Source organism: Theropithecus gelada, chromosome X (assembly GCF_003255815.1).
Source record: "Theropithecus gelada isolate Dixy chromosome X, Tgel_1.0, whole genome shotgun sequence".
Lineage (NCBI taxonomy): Eukaryota > Metazoa > Chordata > Mammalia > Primates > Cercopithecidae > Theropithecus > Theropithecus gelada.
Genome location: NC_037689.1, coordinates 133,625,788 through 133,648,761, shown reverse-complemented (window position 1 = coordinate 133,648,761; position 22,974 = coordinate 133,625,788). Strand labels below are relative to the sequence as shown.

The following is a 22,974-nucleotide window of genomic DNA, read 5'->3' as shown; positions in this document are numbered from 1 at the left end:
GATTTGTGGAAATACCATTTAATTAAGGGTGGTACTGAGTGTATGAACTACAGAATATAAAGTATTCATACATGAAACTTTTTTTCAAATTAATCTGATTTGAAAGCTTAATGTTAATGTCTAAACACTAATAATACATAAACTTGAGCTATAACGGAAACTAGATATAGTTTTAAACTTAACTATTCACTATATACAGTAAATCAGTTTTATTATGGGTGATTATGAAACAATCACAGGACAAGTCAGTCACTTTCCAAGATCAAAGAGCAAGTCAGGGGTAGAGAAATCAAAAACGATGCAACCTAATAGTCTCTTCCAAGACCAAAGTTCATGTTATTCCATTGTGCCAAGGAGTTTTAATGGGTTTTAAAGGGTCATGTGTGTGTCTGAAGGGTTTGGCAAATTTCTTACAACTCTCCATATATAATTTCTTTTTAATTCACGTTCTACACTGACATGACGCATTTAAATATATCTAATCACCAGGTTTCCCACCCACATCCCCCAACTAATCCCTGCCCAAAATATTTTCTGTCCTCTTTTTCTTTTTCTTTTTCTTTTTTTTTTTTTTTTTGAGACAGTCTCGCTCTGTCGCCCAGGCTGGAGTGCAGTGGTGCAATCTTGGCTCACTGCAATCTCTGCCTCCCGAGTTCAAGCGATTCTTCTGCCTCAGCTTCCTGAGTAGCTGGGATTACAGGCGCCCACCACCACGCTCAGCTAATTTTTGTATTTTTAGTAGAGACAGGGTTTTGCCATCTTGGCTAGGTTGCTCTCGAACTTCTGACCTCAGGTGATCTACCCACCTCGGCCTCCCAAATCACGCCTGGGATTACAGGCGTGAGCCACCGCGCTCAGCCTCTTTGTTCTTATACATTAAATTTTCATACACCGTCTGAGGATTGAGAACACAGCAGAAATCTGTTTCTTACCAAGCAACAGCAGCTGGAACTGAAGTGGAAAGTACAGGATTTGCCCCTATAGGGAAGTGAGAAATACTGCTTGGAAATGATTTTAAGGGATCTCCTGCCAGCTAACTCAAGAGTGCTAGTGAAGACTTCCAGAAGGAAACATACCCAGTCAAACCCCTGGCCAAGAGAGAGTGTTTGCACACAATTCTGGGGACTGAGAATAAAGGGAACAACACAGCTTTGCAAGAATGTAGGGTGTGCTTTCCACATAAATAGGGGCAAAACTATACAGGAGAACCTTTCATCTCCATACCATTCTCTCTGTCCAAATTGTAACAAGAGTGTTTTCTTAAAAAAAAAAAAAATAATATTAATTTGCACTTAACACCTTGACACCAGGGTTTGGAATCAGACCCTGCACAGATCAACTTAGTCCTCAGTTAACTGTTCCTCTGCCTTCCAAATGCAATCAATCGATTCTGTGGGCGTAACCAACATTCTATGCCTATAACACTTTTCAACATGATCTTGCCTCTCTATAAGAACAGGAAGTTACTTGGCTCCTGCCTGGGATGAAAATAAAATTTACAAGTGTATCCCCTCTTTTTTAGGGGTCAGCAATGTCTGAGTCACAAAAAAGTTCCAATTTAAAAATTAGCTAGTATTTTTTTTTTTCCAACTCCATGCCAGGATTCCAGAATACCTGTTACTTTTAAAATAAGGCTCCTAAATTTTTTCCCAGCAAAACTGGGGCATTTATTTTATACCTTCTTTCACAGCATTCTATAGCAATTTGGTCACATTTGTGTACTGTTCAACAAGCTAGACTTCAAGTGTATAAAATATTATGAAGTTAACTGGTGAAATCTGCTACATTCACTTTGAAATGCACCCAAAAATAAGACAGACTGATGGATAGAGGGATGGACAGATACGTGATAAAACAGGTAGAATAAAATGCTGTTAATGGCAGCCTCTTGATGATGGGGATAAAGGTGGCCACTGCAAAGTCATTTCAACTTTGAAGATCTTAATAAATGTTAGGGGAAAATAAAATATACATCAGCAAAACCTTTAAAAATTGACTGCAGCTACGCACAAGCAGGTACTGGCTTCCAAAATGTTTTCCAAACTATGGGCACAGAATGTGGTACAGTCTGGAATGAAAAACACCAAAGTTGAGTACCATAGCCTCCAAATGAAAGAAATCTGCCAAACCCATTTTAAGGTTTTTTAAGGCATTATTAAAGAAGCCCTGAACATCACATCTCACAATGAAGTGCAATATTGCACACATACGTTTTCAGACTAGGTTGAGCAGTTTGGGCCAGAAGAGAGATCTTTTTGAAGGTTCCCTAATCCATTTACATAGGCCCATCTGAAGGATGACACTGTAGCCAGTCGCCTGCATCCTAACCATCTCTCTCCTTTTATGGTAGTTTCAAGTTTAAAGCAGATACTCGTCTGTTTGCAGATTCCTAAAGGTACTAGAAAAAAAAATCTAAATATAACAGATGGATAAGTGCTCATGGTAACTGGAAACCAAAACGTAACTCCAGCTTTTGCAGGCCAATGCCTTAACACCCATGGCTTTAGTGTAATGGTCCTGCTGTGGACCTTTTGTCTTTATTCCCACATAGAAATACTACCCCGACTTTGATGGATGACAGATAAGTGTTAGTCAAAACTTTATTTTAGGTTGACATTAATAACCTTTACTTATTTTAAAGTCAATCAGGGCCAGGTGCGGTGGCTCACGCCTGTAATCCCAGCACTTTGGGAGGCCAAGGCGGGTGGATCACCTGAAGTCAGAAGTTCACGACCAGCCTGGCCAACATGGCAAAACCCCGTCTCTACTAAAAATACAAAAATTAGCCAGGCATAGTGGTGAGCGCACCTGTAATTCCAGCTACTCAGGAAGCTGACGCAGGAGAATCGCTTCAACCTGAAAGGCAGAGGTTGCAGTGAGACGAGATCACACCATTACACTACAGCCTGGGCGAGAGAGCGAGACTCCATCTCAAAAAAATAATAAAATAAAATAAAAATGTCAATCAGTATGTGTTCTCCAGGATGTTAAAATTTTCTATGAAACACAGTCAAGTGTTTTTGTTAGGTTTTCTTATTCGTGTTTTTAAAAATAGTTCAATATACTTGCCAAAGTATAATTCAAATGTTAGTAAAACCTCTGAGACATTTCTATGAATTCTAGGGTTCCATGGAATATAATATGAAAACCACTAGACTGGAAGGACTCTATTTGCACTCTTAGTGTTTATTCAATCCATGACCTTTAGGTCATATAAACGCCACCAAACCCTCTCTAGACTTCATATATGAAAGTGGTATCATGCTGGTAACTTCCTGATCTGAATCTCTTCCCCACTCCTTATACCCAATTCTATCCTCCCTTTATAGTAGCTAACTCTAACCTTTTGCCCTACTATTCTCAACCCCAATTCTTTGAATTCATTCATATCCACAACCCCTCAACTGCATTTCCTAGGCTGCCTTTCCAAGTTTCAACAATACAAATAATGTGACCATATAATGAAGCGGGGAAGGGACAGCAATACGTATGTGTCCGTATACTTGCTGGTAGTTACAAACAAAGAGAAACTTCCAGGGTCTGAAAACTCAGCATATTGCACATTCGAGTTATTACCTCTTCTTAGCCACCACCAAAATAAATATCAGGATCTCAACAAATCTGAAAGCAGCTCTAAATAAGTCAAAATTGAAACCACATAATGATAAAGCTGAAGTGTTTAGGGGTAAAGCATACAGATGCCTTCAGCGTACTCTGAAATACATCCAAAAATTAAGATGGATTAATGGTAGGAATAGGAGCGTTCACTGTATAATTTCAACTTTTCTGTCTGAAAAACTTGCTGATAACATGCCAGGAAAAAATAATGTCATGCTACAATGCGGGAAGAGGGACTGTTCTATTCAAGGATATCCTCCAACAATTCAGGAATACGGATATTAGAAGAACAGGGATCCTAAGACAGTCCTGTGTAATACCACGGTAATGCTATGGTTTGTACTTTACACAATGCCTTTCATTCAATTAACTATATCTCTAGTAAATACCTACTAAGTCTCTGGCACTAAATAATAAATGATACAAAGGACATAAGAGGAAACATCAGGCTTCTTGCGCTTCAGAAGCTTCCAGTTTCCTGGAGAAAGCAGAGTACAATTTAAGACAGTAACTCCGACCAAATCCTTTACTCTTTGTGCCTTACATTGCCCCAGTCAGGAAAATGGAAAACACCCATGAGAGGACCAAAAGTCAGGTCAAGATCCTATGTGAAGTCTATGAGAACTGACAGTTCAAAGGGCAGAGTTGGGAACATAAGGGATAGGCTAAAAATACTGGAGCACGTTGTACTGTTTTCCAGTTCAAACCTGTCCCATGAGCCCAATGCAAAGGGTGGAACTCACCCTCTCCAATTAGTTTCCATTTGAACCACTGTAGGGAGCAAAAGACACTCTGGATTATAAATTCCTTTGCCTGTGCACACTGACAATTATATACACAAACTCTCACCACTACCGATAGGAAAAGTTCTCCTGGTCCTGGGAAAGAAACATACAGCGTACCTTATCTAAATTATGAATTTTTAGCCCTAAAGACTGTGTACAGAAATGGTCCTATCGGCTGGGCACAGTGGCTCATGCTTCTAATCCCAGCACTTTGGGAGGCCGAGGCTGGTGGATCACTTGAAGTCAGGAGTTCGAGACCAGCCTGGCCAACATGGTGAAACCCTGTCTCTATTAAAAATACCAAAAAATTATCCAGGCCTGGTGGCACAAGCGTATAGTCCCAGCTAATCGGGAGGCTGAGGCACAAGAACCACTTGAACCCAGGAGCAAGAGGTTGCAGTGAGGCAAGATAGCATCATTGCACTCCAGCCTGGTCAACAGAGTGAGACTATGTCTCAAAAAAAAAAAAAGAAAAAAGGAAAAAAAAAAAGAAAGAAAGAAAGAAAGAAAAAGAAAAAGAAATGGTCCTATCACATATGGTTTAAGAGATGTCCACAGACTCACAAAGACCACAAACCATTGTTTTTCTGCTTTTCTACTTAGGTGAAGAACTGTTCTTTGGTTTGGATTTTTTTGTTTTTTTCTTGTTTTTTTGACAGAGTCTCACTCTGTCACCCAGGTTGGAGTGCAGTGGTGCAATCTCTGCACCCTGCACCCTCTTCCTCCCGGGATCAAGCGATTCTCATGCCTCAGTCTTCTGAGTAACTGGGACTACAGGCATGCGCCACTGCACCCAGCCCAAGAACTGTTAAAGAAATTAATTACTTATCCAATAATTAGGTATCCTTCAGTGAGAGATGCTCTGCAAAGCACAAAGCTTATCTGGCTGATAAGATAGAACAATGAGACTACTATTCTAAATACATTTTTACATATCTCCTCCTTTTTATTTTAAATTGATCCCTACAGCTGTTCAAGCAAAACTGAAATATCAATAATGAAATACATAAATTATAACAATTATTAGCACAGTTCACCACACTGGGCTTTCACCATGTGATATAAGGTTGATATAATAATGATGATGACAATGATAATGATAAAAGTGCCATTCTTTCTCAAGAATTATTAAGCACATCAGGCCTTAACATTGTGATTTCCATAAAAGCTTTGACCCCAGCTATGTTTATTGTACTGATCATAATAAAATTTGTACGATTTAGCTATGACCTTAATCTAACAAATATTCTACGTCCACGGTTATAAGACAAGTGAGTCAAGGTTTCAAACTCAGAAAGTAAGGAGCATCCAACATTCATCTCCCAAGCATGGTTCTCTCTTACAAGTGAGCATCTGTTGTTGGCTTCTCAAATCTTTGCCTATTAATAGAAGAGTTGATGATGGACAAAATCTTAAAACAACTTCCATATGCACTGAACTTTTATGATGTTCAAAAACCTTACTAAGTAATCACAAGTTCCTATTGGGCTTGAACTAAACTTGATGACAGATCTGAACTCTAATATTTTATACTTGGGGAGTAAGGACAGAAGAGCACTTCTGTCACTTCCCTTGCCTCAGTCTCTGTGCAATACTTGATAATTAATCATTTACTGACTCCTTTGTTTAGGGGTTTCAAAGAAAATTCACATGTGAGCTTATTCTTAGAGAAGCTGCAAAGACCTGTAAACGGATGAATAAATTAGTAAATTCTTAAAACTGGAATGTTTTTGTAAGTCTCAAAGCACCATACAGGAGAAGAGAAAAAATTTTAAAGGCCCATTTGAACCAGTTGAAGTCCAAGACTCTACCTACCTTAGAGTTTGACTCTACCTACCTTAGAGATCAGGTATCTATGTCCTCATTTCACATCAGTTGTGTAGATGGAACACTAGATTTGAACTTAACTGTCCAAATCTGACTTCTTCCATGAGAATCCTGGTCAAACCCAATCTTTATTGTGGACTTCCATGGCACAATTTAATATACTTGAACTCTAAAATATGGTTCAAACATTTATATGTGTGCAAATTTATAATCCTGTAATGGGTAAAGGAGATACTTTTACAAAATGAAAACATAATGTCCAATCAATGGTTCCATTGATTTGGTATTCTGACAAAAGGTTCTCTTTACAGGCAGTTCATTCACGTTAACTAAATAATACTTTATTTCACTAAAAAGAAAAGTATTTCCTTGAGATATTGTGTGTGTGTGTGTGTGTGTGTGTGTGTGTGTGTGTGTGTGTATTTCTGCATGACTTCTTAGCTTTCTTTACAACCACAGTGGGTACTCTGGTTGAAGACTGTGTAAGAATCAAAGACTAGAGATTCCACTTTTCGAGAGTCCAGTTAGGACCCCTTTTGTAAGTGAGACAGTTTCTCTCCTCAAGTGAAAATGAATTCTTTCTAAATCAGAGGCTGGGAAAAGTTAGGAGATGTTACAAGAGGTCAGAACTAAGTCCATTAAATCCCAGACCCAGATTTAGTTGCCATAGAGACAAGGGAGATAAATAAACCAGTAACCTTAACAAATGTGCTGCACCTTTGCCAGACATATCTCTAACTTACCATTATTTTTACTTAAGTATCTTTAAGTCCAAACATAACCGACTCTGAAGACTACAAAACCAAACAGAACTAGGCCCAAAAGAAATACGAACACTCACTGAAGCAAAGGGCAGGCAAAAGAGTCGAAAGCCATCCCCCACCCTTAGCAATGTGCTCTCCGTTCCCCTTGAAAAACTATTGCAACATGAAGCTCCAGAGGCAATGACATATGGGGAAAATATGTGGTGCCAAAGCCAGAAGAAACCATGTCAAAAAAGAAAAACAGACATGAAGTAACTGACCTAATTAGAAGAGAAAAGTGTACTTACAGCAGAGAAACAAGTACATCTGAAACAGGGAATACAGCTGAAGGTAAGGGGGACTGCTGTAAGGAGGCTCATGACCTTAAAGTGAATTTTTGTTGCTTATCTAAAAGAAATCAGAAGATGAAATGGGCATTGCTCTTGAGCTACAGCTCCATTAAGATGTTCGTTAAGTGAACACTGGACCTTTAAACATGAAGATTCATTCCCTGCCTGGAACTGCTACACATTCATTAAAAGCTCTGAAACAAATATTTATACTTGGTGTCATGTGGTATACCAAGATGCCTCTACCAACCACCAAATATGGAAGAAAGAGAAATGGGGGCTCTGGATGATGAAACACAACAAGCGAGAAGGAACTAGAGCATTGGAACCCCATGTTTAGACTCTGGACAGGAGTCCTCATGTTTCCTGGTCACTTACTAAGCACCTACTCTGTGATAGATTAGAATATCCGGCTTGTGATATGGAGGTAAGTACATAAAAGTGGAAGATTCTCAACATCTAAGTGAGCATATACTTATAGCAAAATGTACAAACAACATCACAACATGAATATAACTTCAAATAAAGTGATACTTACACTTTTTCCTTGTGCCTTCTAGTTCTTGTCCACAGGTACATATCACTTTGCATGTTACAATCACAGCATATATACAATTTTGCATCCTGCATTTCTTAGTAAGACCGTATTATACAAATTCTTTCATATTGCTAATGTAAGCGTGAAAATTATAATTTTTAAGATTCATGAAATTCCACTGCATAGATGTATCATAATCCGTTCAATCAAAACTATTTGTTGAATATATGAACTATTTTTTTCACATTAGACATTTAAATTCTTTTTGTCCTCACAAATAACACTGTGATGAACCACTATAACATACAGCTTTTTTTCTTTTCTTAGAATAATTTGTTTCTTAGAACACATTTGCCAAAGTATGATTATTAGATTAAAGGGTACCAATCTTTGTGCCTTTAGCCATATATTGCCAAACAATGTTCCAAAAGGCTTTGTACCAACTTACATTGCTACCAGCAGTGAATAAGCGCATATCCATTTCAAGTTAACCATATTAACATTGGGTTTTCTTTTTGTACTTCTGCTAACTTAGTAGAGGTGTGCCTTGTTGACATTTAAATATGCTTATTTTTGCATACCAGTGAGGCTGAATGTTTTCCATGCATTTCTTTACATTGTGACATAACATTGAGTGTCTTTTACCAATCTATCAATTGGATAATTCATTCAGTCAACAGTTACGAAGCACCGACCGCGTGCTAGGCCTGTGCGCACTTTTCTTACAATCTGTATGAGCTCTGTGCATGATATAGAAATTAGGTATCTTGTCATATGTGCCACAAATTTTTCCTGGTGTGCTTTTTCATTTTAATTACACTTTTTCACTATAGGACTGTATATATTTGAAACTGTTGATTTCTTTCTTTCCAACTTTTTAAAATCATTTTGTAGCTTACAAGGTTATCATATATCCAGGGATTTGATAATTATCCTGTTTTCTGTGGTCTAATTTACAAGTTTGCTAACAGCCCCATATTTTCCTAAATTTTCTAAAATTAAAAGCTCTAATCCCTACATTTCATGATTCTTGAGCATATCTAGCTTTTTTTTTTTTTTTTTTTTTTTTTACCAGAGGCACTTAATTTAAAACAAATTTTAAAATCAGAGTTAGATTTATCTTTTCCATGTGCTATACTGTATTGAAAATAATTGATTTTTCACCTCCTCTGCTCCAAGTAGATCCAGATTTATCTGGGAAGATTCAACCCAAAATACCCTGGTCCATATCTCTTTTTCTTTCTCAGGCCAGAGAAAAGTGTATGTTCTAAACATTAGCACCATCACTGCCTGACTCATTTTTCTTAGAACGTTGCTACTCAAGGAGAGGCAGGTCCTCAGATCAGCAGTGGTACAACCTGGCGCTTGTTGGAAATGCAGAATCTCAGGCCTTACTCTTGACCTGCTGCATCAGAATCTGCACATTAAAGTGTCAGAAGCACCAAAGTAGACTACAGGAATCCTCCAGAATAAAATAAAACACCCATACCTGTTGATGCTCCTTCTCTTAATCAGGTACCATCATCAGAAAGTATCCTTCCTCTGAAATGTTTGCCCTCAACCCTTTTAAAGCACCTCCTTAATATGACTGTCACCCTATGTCATGCCCCTGAAAATTAGCAAGCTGGTATTTTGAGAAAAAGGATGACCTTAAGTTTGCAACCTCAGTTTTATCTAGACCTGGGGTTGAAAACTCACATGTCTATAGGGGTTGAACATTCAGATAATGGCAACCAACCCTTGTCCTTAGTGTCAAGGAGACTACAGAGACTGCCGGAGACTGTGGCAAACTTCAGAGTTCATGCTTTAGCTAGATAAACTGCAGCCGGCCAGGCATGGTGGCTCACGCCTGTAATCCCAGCACTTTGGGAGGCCGAGGCAGGCGGATCACAAGGTCAGGAGATCGAGACCATCCTGGCTAACATGGTGAAACCCCGTCTCTACTAAAAATACAAAAAATTAGCTGGGCGTGGTGGTAGGCGCCTGTAGTCCCAGCTACTTGGGAGGCTAAGGCAGGAGAATGGCATGAACCTGGGAGGCGGAGCTTGCAGTAAGTGGAGATCACGCCACTGCGCTCCATCCTGGGTGACAGAGCAAGACTCCATCTCAAAAAAAAAAAAAAAAAAAAAAAGAAACAGCAGCCATTTGGCTCCAGCCTAGTGTAGCCAAACAGGAGTGAGGGCTCAATATTGCCAGATCTTCTGATATTTCAAGAGAAGCTGAAAAATTTGGACTTCAAAAAATATGAAATCTTTCAATTTTTAAATGCTAGCAATTAAAATTTTAAAAGAACACCTCTGTGTGCCAGATCCAGTCCACCAGTTTGAGACCTTGGCTCTAAACTGATTATTTCCAAATTCTCTAAGTCTGTGTAACCCATCTGTGCTGATTTTCCTTCTTATTGCTAGTGCACCAAGAAGAGAGGCTATATCAATACAAATGGCACAAATCAAATCACTTTGACTACTGTATTTTAAAATTTTGTGTTTTGTGAATATTAAAAAACTGCCAAATCAATAATGAAAATGACCATATGTCAGTGATACAAATATCTCCTACATGTGAAATACATGTTTAATTAACAATATTGTCACTACTATGGTACAAATACTCAAATTTAGCCCAGTTCACGTATGTGTTAAGAATTATGTGTTCAAGCTTGAGTTCCAAATAATTCTGTAAACTAAAAGGCAGCCAAATGGAATAATTCTAAGTTTCTGAATAATAAAATTTATGATAAATACTGTACTAAAAGGGGGATGCACCATCATTTAAAAGAACAAAATAGGCCGGGTGTGGTGGCTCACACCTGTAATCCCAGCACTTTGGAAGGACGAGGCGGGCGGATCCCTTGAGGTAAGGAGTTCGAGATCGGCTTGGCCAACATGGTGAAACCCCGTCTCCACTAAAAATACTAAAATTAGCTAGGCGTTGTCGCACGCATCTATAATCCCAGCTACTTGGGAGGCTGAGGCTGAGGCAGGAGAATCGCTTGAACCTGGGAGGCACAGATTGCAGTGAGCCGAGATCACGCCACTGCACTCCAGCTGGGTGACAGAGTGAGACTTCATCTCAAAAATAAATAAATACATAAACAAGATATCCTCACGTGGAAACAGCAAAGCCCATTTTACTAAACTGTTCAATTATTCCAAACAAACATTTTAAAAATAGAGTGTGAAATGCACAGTTTACATTTATTTTCATTTTAGGGCCTTCGGGTCCCAGGGACAGCTGCATCCATGGCAATTACTGAATACTTTATTTGCACATGCTTATATAGAAGTGGCATAAATCATAGGCTCAAAAAGCAGAGTAGAGACGGGGACTTGGAACTGTACCCCTGCATCCATACCCGTCTACTGAATACTGGGCAATGTAATTGAGAAAAGCAAAGCCATTTTCGGTTTCCTCGTCTGCAAAAGGGAAAATAATCTAGGCATGTCCCACCCTTGAAGAATATCAAACCCAAAATGTATTTTTTGTTGTTTTTGTGCTCACCACTACATTCCTGCCCTCGCCCATAGTAGGGCTGAAAGAATGAATGAATAAAAGAAAGGAAGAAAGAACACAAGATGCAATTGTGTAATCTTACATATTTCTGTTACAGGGACACAGAATTTAACAGATTTGGCTGGGCGCAGTGGCTCACGCCTGTAATCCCAGCACTTTGGGAGCCCGAGGCGGGCGGACTGCTTGAGGCCAGGAGTTTGAGACCAGCCTAGCCAACATGATGAAACCCTGTCTCTACTAAAATTACAAAAATTAGCCAGGCATGGTGGTGTAGAGACGCCTGTGATCCCAGGTATTTGGGAGGCTGACGCAGGAGAATTGCTTGAACCTGAGGGATGGAGGTTGCACTGAGCCGGATCGCACCACTGCACTACAGCCTGAGCGACAGAGCAAGACTCCAAAAAATAAAAAATAAATTAAAAAAAAAACAAACAGAATTTAACAGATTCTATTCAACTGACACACCTGAGAAACTCGCTGCTCTAAAAAAAAAAAAACCCAAGGACACCAAGTTTTGGTCAACATAAAGATGTCACTGGGGTGTGCTTGATATCATAAAACCACTTGAAATGTGTGCTTGAAAAACTTCGATTTAAATGTTCCATTTTAAGAATACAGCCCTTGTACACATGGTTTCTATCAAAGTTTTCTGCCGATAAAGCTGATCGAATTTGCAGATTGCTATGGAATTACTAGGGGCAAACAATGCATGTGAATAGCCAGGTCTCACCTAGCTGGCATTTCCAGCTGACGAGAGGATGTCTTCATATCTCCTTAAAGAATCTTTATATCTTTCTATCTCCCTTCTTTATATCTCCTTAAAGAATCTAGCCTCTTTTATGTGGGAAAATAAAAATAAGAACTGGGAAAGGGCACAGCGTTTAAATCTCTGCTCTTTCAATAGGGTTCACCCTCAGTGGAGGCTGATAAGAGAGTCACAGCCTCCTACTTGAGCCAAAGCAGATTGTTGGTTTTCTCTATTGGGGTTAGATCTGTAGATTTGTATTTTTTGAAGATGGGTTTCTATCATTTTTTTTTTTTAAGCTTGAAAACAACCATTACAGGTAAAGGCTATGAATGAGAGTTATGGCAGGATTTAGACCCAAAAATGAAGATTCCATCTCCAGCAGCAGAGGGAAGCTGATGAAAGCTTTTATCACTGAGTCTGCTTCAAGCCCCAGGGCCTTGGAAGGACTTACAACTATCACCATAATTAATGAAATGGATAAAATTCAGGTTTAGCATTTCTAAAAGTTTGTCCTATGCTTTTTACTATTTAAGGTTTAATACATTTAGGTATTTGAAGAGATATTTTAAAACCTGGGGGGAATTCTGCAGCAAGTAGACATAACAAAGGCAATTCTTGTCACCTGGTGAGCGTGTACCCTAACTGAAATCTAGGTATCTACACTGACCATGTGGCTGCGTGCAGGGGTGGGCAGGGTGAAGGTGAAGGCAAAAACGCAGCAACCTTTTGAGGGATGAAATGGCACATCCTGACAGGTACAGTGCTGGCAAAGGTTACATCCCCTCTTTTGAGCGCACGGAGACCGGGGCACAAAAAAGGAGGAACCATCCCTGTATTGTGCCTGGATGAGCCTTCTCTTAGATGCCTTCCTTTCATTATTTTCAAAGGTCAATGTCCCTCTCTCAAAGAGAAAACTGAGGAACCCTGAGTCATCACAGAGTATAAACAAGTCACTGTGGCTAAATGAAGAGAACAGAGAATGCTTATCCAATATAAGCATTGGAAGGTCTTACTCAACCTGGTTTCCCACAGGTTGTTCTGAACTTGAGGGCATATCAGAAGAAAATCTCCTGGACCCTATTAATGTCACCCAGCAGAAGCACTCTTTGGCCTTCTATCACCAGATTTTGCAGTGCCAGTCCTGTACCCTGGCTCCTTCCACCCACGGAGAAAAATTCCTAAGAGCAGATCAGGTCAACCTAACCTCCTGGCTGGCAGCAGAAGTCTCCCCCATCCCATCCCAGTATTTGCTCCATGTAGCTTTCCTGCTCCCTACTGTTCATGCAGCGACATTAGCAGATCTTTATTTTCAAGCACACCTTCAAATAGTTCTGTTGTGCCTGGCAAATTCCCTTTTCATATGCCCAGGTTGAAAGCAAATGAGATTTTCCCTTGAAAAGACATTCTCCCCGAGAGCTAATATTTAGGGTAAGCAGTGACATTGGTTGGGTCAATTAAAATGAACCTTCTGAAACCTCCTGTACAAATAAGGCCCTTTGTACAATGCCGCTCTTAATACCACAACTTGGAAGGTTGGAGATCAGTGTGAGGATTTGTGGCAATTACTAAAACTTACCTCACGCTGAATGTGTGGCAGATAGGATGTATTCAGCAAGGGCTGGATACGGTTGAGAACAACTTCCAAGGCGCCTAAGTTAGGGGAAAAAATGAGAATCAAGAGGCAAAGTTACCTTTTAGAAACAAAGTTCTGAATTCTAAAAAAATAAAAGTCAACTTTCTTTGAAATGGCTCATGGTAACACATTCTACTTTGTATTTACAACCCTTAGAGTTAAAGGAAAACTGCCAAGATGTTCTGCATATTTCTCCAAATGTCTGTTTATCATATAACATGAGCACTGGCAGTGGATCTGGCTCCCTCATTATCAAGCTGTATTAGCTCAAACACTCAGCATTGTTAGGGGAGTGAGCTCATGGCCTATTTCAGTTTTAAATTAACATTTGGCAATCACCCGGGTAATCAAAACAAATGACTCAGTCGTTTAGAATAGATTTATTAGTTGAGCCTTTTTTTTTCTCTCTCTCTCTTTTAACATCTTTAGAATATTTTGCCACAGGAGGGCTCTGATCCAGCCAGAATGTAGAGCACAAGTCACCAGAGGAATATTTAGAGGGGTTGCCATGGAGACGAGGTGCCCTGTGACCGCTGAAGTTATCTCCAATCAACAGCAGGATTAGGATGCAGACTAGTGGGCAGGCTCATCCCAGGGCCAGGGTTCTGCAGCACTAGGCAACAGGGGTGCCCTGTGCCTTTCCCATCCCTGACACAAATATGGCCCGCTACGACACGCTGCCCTCCCCAAGCCTGTGCAACCTCCCCACAGGCCCAATCACATCACTACCTTCCGCCCCCAACCCCACGATTTTTATTCAGAAAGGACTGGCTGGGGCAAAGGAGAAAGGGAGTGTGATCATTGTATTATGCCAAAAGTGTGAAATCCTAGAATTCATACCAAATGCCGCTTTTAGATCAACTATGAAAATGTACATGAGCGAATGAAATCTGAGGAAAAGACAGTGCCCTGGGCGGGGGACCCGGTCTGTTTTTTCACTGCTCTATCCCCACACCCAGGTCAGTGCCTGGAAGACAGGAAGCTCTCAAGAAGTATCGATGGAAACAGGGCAAAAATAAACCCAGGATTACAACCAGGTGTGTAACCACCCCCCCCCCCCCCCCCCCCCACCACCTCCCGGCTGATCTTCACACAGGCAGTGGTTATAGATGGAAAAACCGTTAATGTGCTGGTAAATAAACAGCTGAGACAGTTGGTTCACTAGGCTAATGGGTTCATCTGTTTAGAGATCCTGACGATGATTGTCAGGATCGGCGTCAGGAAGACAGGGCTGAAGACAGTGCTTCCCAACTCAAAATGGATAAATCTGCTGACTATAGGGACAGAGTTCTTGTCTGTCAGGCCAAAAGCCTGGAGGAAGGCAAATTTTGTGCTCATGGTTAAGCACTAACATTTGAAAGCAAATGTTTTCAAGTGACTTATTTCAAAGGAACACTTTCTACTTTTCCTCCCACCTGTACTTAAGTAGAGACAATATTTCCATATTCTATCATATGAATCTGGATTGTTTCATGTTAGCTTTTGTTTGTCCTGAAAAATGTTAAGTATCTTGGTGGCAGGAACAAAAATCATTATTTCATTTCTATCTCCCGGTACTTAGCATGGTATGTTTACACAAAAGGCTTTACTCCATCTCATCTCCCATCACCACACTCCACTCATATAGAACTCACTGTTTCTAGAAGATTCCACATCCTCTCATGCAGCTGCAGAAGGAATGCAGCATGGCACAGCTATTCACAGCAGGGGCACCAGAGTCAGACTGCCTGAGCTCAAATACTGGCTCCGCCTCATATTACCTGTCCAGCCTCTATGAGCATCATAATGGCCACCTACCTCATAGAGGTACGGAGGTACATCCATGTAAAGCATTTAGCAGTGCCGCCCCCAGACAAGCTACCCATTGAATGTTAAATACATACTTATTACTGTTATCATAGCAGGCAAAGACTCAAACTGTTACCAAACATGGACAATGATTTCACATGCCACCACAAACGCTTGACACTAAACATACCTCTCTTTCGATTTAATCCAACTGAAGCTTCAAACCTGAATCTGTCACACACTAGCCTTATCATATTTTATCTTACTCACCCTTCTGGAATTGATTTTTCCTAGAGATGGGTACAATTCATACTGATTCTACTTGATGGAATCTGGTTCTCTTTTTCAAGAACCAGAAACACTTCCTTCCTAAGATTCCCACCTTGCCAATGACTTCCTTGTCATCTCTCTGTGTGTTCCTCACCTCTGCACATTCCAGCTTGAAAGGGCTACAGGTGGGGAAGGGACAGGGAAAGTGTCTTCCAGTAACCAGATTGGGACCCTGGCTATTCTTTTCAGAAAACATTGTCGTATTCTATCATATGAATCTGGATTGGTTCATGTTAGGTTTTGTTAGTCCTGTAAGATGTTAGTTAAGTATCTTGGTGGCAGGGACAAAAAAAAAAAAAAATCTCTCATTTTGGCTGGCTGTGGTGGCCCCCACCTGTAATCCCAGCACTTTGGGAGGCTGAGGTGGGTGGATCACGAGGTCAGGACATCAAGACCATCCTGGCCAACATGGTGAAACACTGTATCTACGGAAAAAATACAAAAATTAGCCAGGCATGGAGGCGTGCACCTGTAGTCCCAGGTACTCAGGAGGCTGAGGCAGAGGTTGCGGTGAGCCGAGACCACGCCACTGCACCCCAGCCTGAGTGACAGAGCAAGACTCCATCTCAAAAAAAAAAAAAAAAAAAAAGTCTCTCATTTTCACTTCTATCTCCCAGTACTTAGCACGGTACGTTTACACAGAAGGCTTTACTCCATCTCATCTCCCACCACCACACTCCACTCATATAGAACTCTCTGTTTCTAGAAGATTCCACACCCTTTTATGCAGCTGCGGAAGGAATGCAGCATGGCACAGCTGTTCACAGCAGGGGCACCAGAGTCAAGACTGCCTGAGCTCAAATACTGGCTCCGCCTCATATTACCTGTCCAGCCTCTATGAGCATCATAATGGCCACCTACCTCATAGAGGTAAGGAGGTACGTCCATGTAAAGCATTTAGCAGTGCCTCCCCCACACAAGGTACCCATTGAATGTTAAATACATACTTATTACTGTTATCATAGCAGGCAAAGACTCAAACTGTTATCAAACGTGGACAATGATTTCACATGCTGCCACAAACACCTGACACCAAATATACCTCTTTCGATTCAATCTAACTGAAGCTTCAAACCTGAATCTGTCACACACTAGCCTTATCATATTTCACCTTACTCACCCTTCTGGAATTGATTTTTCCTAGAGATGGGTACAATTCATACTGATTCTACTTGAGGGAATCTGGTTCTCTTTTTCAAGAACCAGAATCACTTCCTTCCTAAGATTCCCACCTTGCCAATGGCTTCCCTGCCATCTCTCTGTGTGTTCCTCACCTCTGCACATTCCAGCTTGGAAGTGTTACAGGTGGGAAAGAGACAGGGAAAGTGTCTTCTAGTAACCAGACTGGGACCCTGGCTATTCTTTGCAGAAGACATTGTCATATTCTATCATATGAATCTGGACTGGTTCATGTTAGGTTTTGTTAGTCCTGTAAGATGTTAAGTATCTTGGTGACAGGGACAAAAAAAAAATCTCTCATTTTGGCTGGCTGTGGTGGCTCGCACCTGTAATCCCAGCACTTTGGGAGGCTGAGATAGGTGGATCACGAGGTCAGGAGATCAAGACCATCCAGGCCAACATGGTGAAACCTCTTCTCTACTGAAAAAACACAAAAATTAGCCTGGCATGGTGGTGTGCACCTGTAGTCCCAGGTACTCTGGAGGCTGAGGCAGGAGAATTGCTTGAACCTGGGAGGTAGAGGTTGCGGTGAGCCAAGATCGTGCCACTGCACTCCAGCCTGAGCGACAAAGCAAGACTCCATCTCAAAAACAAACAAACAAAAAGTATCTCATTTCATTTCTATCTCCCAGAACTTAGCATGGTACGTTTACACAAAAGACTTTACTCCATCTCATCATCCATCACCACACTCCACTCCTATAGAACTCACTGTTTCTAGAAGATTCCACACCCTTTCATGCAGCTGTGGAAGGAGTGCAGCATGGCACAGCTGTTCACAGCAGGGGCACCAGAGTCAGACTGCCTGAGCTCAAATACTGGCTCTGCCTCACATTACCTGTCCAGCCTCTATGAGCATCATAATGGTCACCTACCTCATAGAGGTAAGGAGGTACCTCCATATAAAGCATTTAGCAGTGCCTGCCCCACACAAGGTACTCATTGAATGTTAAATACATACTTATTACTGTTATTATAGCAGGCAGAGAGTCAAACTGTTATCAAATGTGGACAATGATTTCACATGCTGCCACAAACGCTTGACAGCAAATACACCTCTCTTTCAATTCAATCCAACTGAAGCTTCAAACCTGAATCTGTCACACACTAGCCTCATCATATTTCATCTTACTCACCCTTCTGGAATTGATTTTTCCTAGAGATGGGTATAATTCATACCAATTCTACTTGAGGGAATCTGGTTCTCTTTTTCAAGAACCAGAATCACTTCCTTCCTAAGATTCCCACCTTGCCAACGGCTTCCCTGCCATCTCTCTGTGTGTTCCTCACCTCTGCACATTCCAGCTTGGAAGGGTTACAGGTGGGGAAGGGACAGGGAAAGCGTCTTCTGTAACCAGATTGGGATCCTGGCTATTCTTTGCAGAAAACATTGTCATATTCTATCATATGAATCTGGATTGGTTCATGTTAGGTTTTCTTAGTCCTGTAAGATGTTAAGTATCGTGGTGGCAGGGACAAAAAAAAAAAAAATCTCTCATTTTGGCTGGGTGTGGTGGCTCACACCTGTAATCCCAGCACTTTGGGAGGCTGAGGTGGGTGGATCACAAGGTCAGGAGATCAAGACAATCCTGGCCAACATGGTGAAACCCTGTATCTACCGGAAAAACACAAAAATTAGCCAGGCATGGTGGCGTGCACCTGTAGTCCCAGGTACTCAGGAGGCTGAGACAGGAGAATTCCTTGAACCTGGGAGGCAGAGGTTGCCGTGAGCCGAGATCGTGCCACTGCACACCAGCCTGAGCAACAAAGCAAGACTCCATCTCAAAAAAAAAAAAAAAAGTCTCTCATTTTCACTTCTATCTCCCAGTACTTAGCACGGTACGTTTACACAAAAGGCTTTACTCCATCTCATCTCCCACCACCACACTCCACTCATAGAACTCACTGTTTCTAGAAGATTCCACACCCTTTTATGCAGCTGCGGAAGGAATGCAGCATGGCACAGCTGTTCACAGCAGGGGCACCAGAGTCAAGACTGCCTGAGCTCAAATACTGGCTCCGCCTCATATTACCTGTCCAGCCTCTATGAGCATCATAATGGCCACCTACCTCATAGAGGTAAGGAGGTACGTCCATGTAAAGCATTTAGCAGTGCCTCCCCAACACAAGGTACTCATTGAATGTTAAATACTTATTACTGTTATCATAGCAGGCAAAGACTCAAACTGTTACCAAACGTGGACAATGATTTCACATGCCGCCACAAACGCTTGACAGCAAATATACCTCTCTTTCCATTCAATCTAACTGAAGCTTCAAACCTGAATCTGTCACACACTAGCCTTATCATATTTCATCTTACTCACCCTTCTGGAATTGATTTTTCCTAGAGATGGGTACAATTCATACTGATTCTACTTGAGGGAATCTGGTTCTCCTTTTCAAGAACCAGAATCACTTCCTTTCTAAGATTCCCACCTTGCCAATGGCTTCCCTGCCATCTCTCTGTGTGTTCCTCACCTCTGCACATTCCAGCTTGGAAGGGTTACAGGTGGGGAAGGGACAGGGAAAGTGTCTTCTAGTAACCAGACTGCGACCCTGGCTATTCTTTGCAGAAGACATTGTCATATTCTATCATATGAATCTGGATTGGTTCATGTTAGGTTTTCTTAGTCCTATAAGATATTAAGTATCTTGGTGGCAGGGACAAAAATTATCTCATTTTGGCTGGCTGTGGTGGCTCACACCTGTAATCCCAGCACTTTGGGAGGCTGAGATGGGTGGATCACAAGGTCAGGAGATCAAGACCATCCTGGCCAACATGGTGACACCCTGTCTCTACTGAGAAAATACAAAAATTAGCCGGGCATGGAGGTGTGCGCCTGTAGTCCCACGTACTCAGGAGGCTGAGGCAGGAGAATTCCTTGAACCTGGAAGGCGGAAGCTGTGGTGCATGGAGATTGTGCCACTGCACTCCAGCCTGAGTGACAGAGCAAGACTCCATCTCAAAAAAAAAAAAAAAAAAAAAAGTATCTCATTTCATTTCTATCTCCCAGTACTTAGCATGGTATGTTTACACAAAAGGCTTTACTCCATCTCATCTCCCATCACCACACTCCACTCATACAGAACTCACTGTTTCTAGAAGATTCCACACCTTTTCCTGCAGTTGGAGGAGGAATGCAGCATGGCACAGCTGTTCACAGCAGGGGCACCAGAGTCAGACTGCCTGAGCTCAAATACTGGCTCCGCCTCATATTACCTGTCCAGCCTCTACCAGCATCATAATGGCCACCTACCTCATAGAGGTAAGGAGGCACCTCTATGTAAAGCATTTAGCAGTGCCTCCCCCACACAAGGTACCCATTGAATATTAAATACATACTTATTACTGTTATCATAGCAGGCAAAGAGTCAAACTGTTATCAAATGTGGACAATGATTTCACATGCCACCACAAACGCTTGAAAGCAAATATACCTCTCTTTCCATTCAATCCAACTGAAGCTTCAAACCTGAATCTGTCACACACTAGCCTCATCATATTTCATCTTACTCACCCTTCTGGAATTGATTTCTCCTAGAGATGGGTACAATTCATACCGATTCTACTTGAGGGAATCTGATTCTCTTTTTCAAGAACCAGAATCACTTCCTTCCTAAGATTCCCACCTTGCCAATGGCTTCCCTGTCATCTCTCTGTGTGTTCCTCACCTCTGCACATTCCAGCTTGGAAGGGTTACAGGTGGGGAAGGGACAGGGAAAGTGTCTTCTAGTAACCAGACTGGGACCCTGGCTATTCTTTGCAGAAAACATTGTCGTATTCTGTCATATGAATCTGGATTGGTTCATGTTAGGTTTTGTTAGTCCTGTAAGATGTTAGTTAAGTATCTTGGTGGCAGGGACAAAAATTCTCTCATTTTGGCTGGGTGTGGTGGCTCACACCTGTAATCTCAGCACTTTGGGAGGCTGAGATGGGTGGATCACGAGGTCAGGAGATCAAGACCATCCTGGCCAACATGGTGACACCCCGTCTCTACTGAAAAAATACAAAAATTAGCCGGGCATGGAGGCGTGCGCCTGTAGTCCCAGGTACTCAGGAGGCTGAGGCAGGAGAATTCCTTGAGCCTGGAAGGCGGAAGCTGTGGTGCATGGAGGTTGTGCCACTGCACTCCAGCCTGAGTGACAGAGCAAGACTCCATCTCAAAAAAAAAAAAAAGGTATCTCATTTCATTTCTATCTCCCAGTACTTAGCATGGTATGTTTACACAAAAGGCTTTACTCCATCTCATTTCCCATCACCACACTCCACTCATATAGAACTCACTGTTTCTAGAAGATTCCACACCTTTTCCTGCAGTTGGAGGAGGAATGCAGCATGGCACAGCTGTTCACAGCAGGGGCATCAGAGTCAGACTGCCTGAGCTCAAATACTGGCTCCGCCTCATATTACCTGTCCAGCCTCTACCAGCATCATAATGGCCACCTACCTCATAGAGGTAAGGAGGTACGTCCATGTAAAGCATTTAGCAGTGCCTCCCCCACACAAGGTACCCATTGAATGTTAAATACATACTTATTACTGTTATTATAGCAGGCAAAGAGTCAAACTGCTATCAAACGTGGACAATGATTTCACATGCTGCCACAAACGCTTGACACCAAATAGACCTCTCTTTCGATTTAATCCAGTTGAAGCTTCAAACTTGAATCTGTCACACACTAGCCTTATCTATCATATTTCATCTTACTCACCCTTCTGGAATTGATTTTTCCTAGAGATGGGTACAATTCATACCGATTCTACTTGATGGAATTTGGTTCTCTTTTTCAAGAACCAGAATCACTTCCTTCCTAAGATTCCCACATTGCCAATGGCTTCCCTGCCATCTCTCTGTCTGCTCCTCACCTCTACACGTTCCAGCTTGGAAGGGCTAGAGGTGGGGAAGGGACAGGGAAAGTGTCGTCTAGTAACCAGACCAAACCCTGGCTATCCTTTCCAGAAAGTCCTTGCATTTCATGCTCTCTGACACCCTCCAGAGGGCAGAAGAAAGAAAGGCCCAAAGGCTGAGGAGGCAAAGCTCTCACATGGGATCCAACTCAGGCCCATGCCGGAGCAGTCTTCCTTCCATAGTTCATGGTTTCACCACCCAGAATTAGTCCACAAAGAAGAAGAAATATTGGCAGTCAGATCTGAACTGCCTTTGTATCTCCATTTCACTTTATCGTCTGTACTAACATGTCCCACTTAACATTAGGTGGGGTCGTGAGGCTGAAGACACTTGTGGTGGGTATATTTGTGTGTACTTTTCAATCTGCAGCGTGTAACTGTGTCTCTGACCAGAACATCATGTAAATTATGTTGACAATATTGTGCAAGGTAAAGAAAAAAAACAAAACAGCACCCAAACACACTGGGTAAGATGACAGCAAAATAATCCAAAATAAAGCTCAAACACTTATAGTCATGCTTTCAAAGAGATCATGATAATCGTATCCCACCGTGACAGAATTAATAAGTGAAAATAGACAAACCTCTTATATTATTCCAGAAGAAGCCAAGAGTTACTTTTTAGTGACATTTAACACATACAATCACTCTCCTTCAGGTTTAGCAAAAGTATTGTGGTCATGGACACTGCGAACCCTTATCACTACTGACAACCAAGCTTCAGTGATCCCCACATCACCAATCAATTGGATGAATTACGTGGAAAAGAAAATCTAGTGACAACAGCTGTTTGAATGAACTAAAAGAAGAGTCGAATCAATCAAAAGAGATGATCCCCCACAGACTCATTGTCTCCTCTCAATTCTTTGAATGTGATTGTCATGGTAACGACTCCTTAATCACGTCCTTCAGAATATTCTCTCCTACCCAAGAAATCAAAGAACAGTGAATTCCAAACATCTTCTTAATTAGGTACACTTGTGATGGTACTGGGCGGCACAGACTTCTCA

At 41.5% G+C, this 22,974-nt stretch overlaps 1 protein-coding gene across 6 annotated transcripts in view; it reads right to left on the bottom strand.

The window, feature by feature from the left end:
- Positions 1-22,974, bottom strand: part of FHL1 (four and a half LIM domains 1) — a 69,778-nt gene that overhangs the window by 27,961 nt on the left and 18,843 nt on the right. For 5 of the 6 annotated variants that reach the window (XM_025371890.1, XM_025371885.1, XM_025371888.1 and 2 more), the window contains exon 2: positions 13,699-13,772. The gene's annotated coding sequence lies outside the window, so the exon portion shown is untranslated. Of the gene's footprint in view, positions 1-13,698; positions 13,773-17,764; positions 17,855-22,974 lie in introns of those variants that run through there. The other variant, XM_025371892.1, reaches the window with a different exon arrangement.